This window comes from Emydura macquarii, unplaced genomic scaffold (assembly GCF_026122565.2).
Source record: "Emydura macquarii macquarii isolate MOO-44397 ecotype Brisbane River unplaced genomic scaffold, CSIRO-AGI_Emac_v2 contig_499, whole genome shotgun sequence".
NCBI classification, from domain to species: Eukaryota; Metazoa; Chordata; order Testudines; family Chelidae; genus Emydura; species Emydura macquarii.
In genome coordinates this window covers 16,836,215-16,840,635 of record NW_027130636.1, presented here as the reverse complement: position 1 = coordinate 16,840,635, position 4,421 = coordinate 16,836,215, and positions in this window count along the sequence as shown.

The following is a 4,421-nucleotide window of genomic DNA, read 5'->3' as shown; positions in this document are numbered from 1 at the left end:
GTGGCTGTTTCTATGCAACCTTAGCATATTAATGGGCAGAGATCCCTTCCGAGCCATATGCTCTCCTTTGGAATTGCTGTGAGATGACTGTGAATTGAACATAAATCAGCCACACGCGAACGTATCCATTCCAGCAGGCAGCAGCAACCATAAACCTCCCTGCAAATTGGGTTTGAATGTAAGACTCCTCCAAAACTGCTTGGGAAGGTCACCCTCCATTACAAAATTAGATTGCAGTGAAGCATTTACCGAGGACTCTCCTGGAGCTGATGTAGTGACTGCAGTTTAGATCTGAGGATCAATGTAACATTTATCCCTCTGTGCCAATAATATTACAGATGTCCCATTTAATTACTATAATTATACAACCTGGCAATAGAAATAATAGAAACTGTGCAATATCCTAAAAAAGCCACCCTCTTCCTAAGGCAACTCCTGGTTGCTGTGGAGCTCTGTGTCAAGTACTACAGGACCATAGTGCATGCTGGTGCCTGATTTTTGCTGCCATTGAAATCAGTGGCCAGACTTCCATGGACTTCATTTGACCAGGTTCAGGAAGGAGCTGGTGATCTGGACCCTGGGGGTCTTATAGAAGGAAAGTTAAATGTAAAGGCTTGTAAGTGCTGAATGCCCCTTGTCATTTGAAGAGCTGAGCCTATTCTCTAAAGTTGCTGGATTTTTTTTTGAAGGTCACCTTCGAAAGCAGAATGTATGTGTAGATATCTGCCTAAGTTTAAAAAATGGCTTTTTGATTGCACCATCTTGATTTCTGTCCCTTGAACCATAGGTGTTATGACATTCTATTTAATTTCACACTAGTGATACATGTAATTAATCCAAAACATGGCTACAAAATGTTATTGACTGAAAAGTGCCCTTCTTGAACATGAGTAAACAAACACCGAGAGAAACCCTGGACCCTTAGTAAAAGTGTAGAATGGTCTGTTGTGAACCCAGACATAGCAAAACAAATAATGAAGGGGGGGGAACAAGATGTCTTAGAGAAATGAACCATATGGTCTTTCGCTGCTAGATCCCTGGTCTCATGGTGCATATGACATGCACTGAATACAGTGTAATTATGTGGCCATGCAAACAGCCACATCATTGTAGATATTTAAAAGTTGCTGCATAATTATGCTCCAGAATCTAGATTTTTATCTGGCAGAAAGAAATCTTCAGGCAAGATCCGCAGCTAGAGTAAATGGGCATATCTCTACTGAAGCTAATAGTTATAGCAGTTTATACCAGCTTAGGTTCTGGCCCTCTACCTTTATGAGTAGCATGACATAAACATACTGCCTTCCTGGTATGAAATCTACATGGCATTTGATCACCAGATGGCTGATTTGAAAACCAAAGCCATTTTTGATATCTACATATCGTGAAGTTTCGACTGTGTTATGGCACATCTAGAGCAGGTCAATAGGAAAACAGTTTTTATTTTATTTTATTGTTGTGAGGATTTGTAACAAATCTGCCCAAATGTTCTGTTAACGATTTGGGATCCAGGGGGTTGTTTACATTTATTTATTTTAACATAAAAGCTATGTGGCTCTGGGAAAAAAGATAAAGGAGTTTGACGTGCAAGTGGTGTTCTCATCCATCCTCCCTGTTGAAGGAAAAAGCCAGGTAGGGACCGTCGCATTGCGGAAGTAAATGTGTGGTTACGCAGGTGGTGTCGGAGAGAGGGCTTTGGATTCTTCGATCATGGGATGTTCCAGGAAGAAGGATTACTAGGAAGAGATGGGATTCACCTAACGAAGAGAGGGAAGAGTATCTTTGCAGACAGGCTGGCTAACCTAGTGAGGAGGGCTTTAAACTAGGTTCAATGGGGGATGGGGACCTAAGCTCAGAAGTAAATGGGGAAGTGGGACACCAGGAGGAAGCAGAAAGAGGAGGGTGCAACAGGGGAAGCCTTCTGAATAGGACTGAGAAAGTCCAGCAATAGGCCAGTTATCTGCAAGAAGCCTGGGAAACAAGCAGGAGGAATTGGAAGTCCTGGCACAGTCAAGGAACTGATATGGTTGAAATAACTGAGACTTGATGGGGTAACTCACAGAATTGGAGCACTGTCATGGATGGGTATAAACTGTTCAGGAAGGACAGGCAGGGGCGAAAGGGGGGAGGAGTTGCACTGTATGTAAGAGAGCACTATGATTGCTCTGAGCTCTAGTATGAAACTGGAGATAACCCAGCTGACAGTCTCTGGGTTAAGCTTAGAAGCAAGAACAATAAAGGTGATGTCTTGCTGGGTGTCTTATAGACCACCAGACAAGAAGGACGAGGTAGATGAGGCTTTCTTCAGTCAACTAGGGAAAGTTTCCAGTTCACAGGACCTGATTCTCATGGGGGACTTCAATCACCCTGACATCTGCTGGAAGAGCAATGCAGCAGAGCACAAGCAATCCAGGAAGTTTTTGTATATTGTTGCAGACAACTTCCTGGTGCAAGTGCTGGAGCAACCAACTAGGGACTGCGCGTCTCTTGACCTGCTGCTCACAAACAGGAAAGATTTGGTAGGGGAAGTAGAAGTGGGTGGCAACCTAGGCAGCAGTGACCATGAGATGGTCGAGTTCAGGATCCTGACAAAAGGAAGAAAGGAGAACAGCAGGATACGGACCATGGACTTCAGAAAAGCAGACTTTGACTCCCTCAGGGAGCTGATGAGCAGGATCCCCTGGGAGGCTAATATGAGGGGGAAAGGAATCCAAGAGAGCTGGCTGTATTTTAAAGAAACCTTATTGAGGGCACAGGAACAAACCATCCCGATGTGCAGAAAGAATAGCAAATATGGTAGACGTCCAGCTTGGCTTAACAAAGAAGTCTTCAGTGAACTTAAACACAAAAAAGGAGCTTACAAGAAGTGGAAGCTTGGTCAGATGACTAGGGAGGATTATAAAAATACTACTCGAACATGCAGGAATGAAATCAGGAAGGCCAAAGCACAACTGGAGTTGCAGCTAGCAAGGGACGTGAAGGGGAACAAGAAGGGTTTCTAAAGGTATGTTACCAACAAGAGGAAGATTAGGGAAAGTGTGGGCCCCTTACAGATTGGGGTAGGCAACCTAGTGACAGAGGATATGGAGAAAGCTGAGGTACTCAATGCCTTTTTTGCCTCTGTCTTCACAGACAAGGTCAGCTCCCAGACTACTGCACTGGGCGGCACAGAATGGGAAGGAGGTGAACATCCTGCAGTGCTGAAGGAACAGGTCCAAGACTATTTAGAAAGATTGGACATACACAAGTCATGGGGCCAGATGCAATGCACCTGAAGGTGCTGAGGGAGTTGGCTGATGTGATTTCAGAGCCATTGGCTATTATCTTTGAAAGCTCGTGGCAATTGGGGGAGGTCCCTGATGACTGGAAAAAAGCAAATATAGTGCCCATCTTCAAGAAAGGGAGGAAAGAGGATCCAGGGTACTACAGATTGGTCAGCCTCACCTCAATTCCTGTAAAAATCATGGAGCAGGTCCTCAAGGAATCCATTTTAAGGCACTTGGAAGAGAGGAAGGTGATCGAGAATAGTCAACATGGATTCACCAAGGGCAAGTTATGCCTGACCATCCTGATTGCCTTCTATGAAGAGGAGACTGGCCCTGTGGATATGGATGTGATATACCTTGACTTTAGCAAAGATTTTGATATGGTCTCTCACAGTATTCTTATCAGGAAGTTAAAGAATTATGGGATGGATGAATGGACTATAAAATGGATAGAGAACTGGCTAGAGCATAGGGCTCAACGAGTAGTGATCAATGGCTCCATGTCTAGCTCGCAGCCGATCACAAGCGGAGTGCCCCAGGGGTCAGTCCTGGGACCAGTTTTCTTCAACATCTTCATTAATGATCTGAAGGATGGGGTAGATTGCACCCTCAGCAAGTTTGCAGATGACACTAAGATAGGGGGAGTGGTAGATACCCTGGCAGGTAGGGATAGGATACAGAAGGACCTAAACAAACTGGAGGATTGGGCCAAAAGGAATCTGATGAGGTTCAACAAGGACAAGTGCAGAGTCCTGCACTTAGGACAGAAGAATCCCATGCACAGCTACAGACTGGGGACCGACGAGCTAGGCAGCAGTTCTGCAGAAAAGGACCTGGGGGTAACAGTGGATAAGAAGCTGGATATGAGTCAGCAATGTGCCCTGGTTGTCAAGAAGGCTAACAACATATTGGGCTGCATTAGTAGGAGCATTGCCAGCAGATCGTGGGAAGTGATTATTCCCCTCTATTCGGCATTGGTGAGGCCGCATTTGGAGTATTGTTTCCAGTTTTGGGCCCCCCACTGCAAAAAAGATGTGGACAATTTGGAGAGAGTCCAGCGGAGGGCAACAAAAATGATTGGGGGCTGGAGCACAAGACTTATGAGGAGAGGCTAAGGAAACTAGTCTGCAGAAGAGAAGAATGAGGGGGGATTTG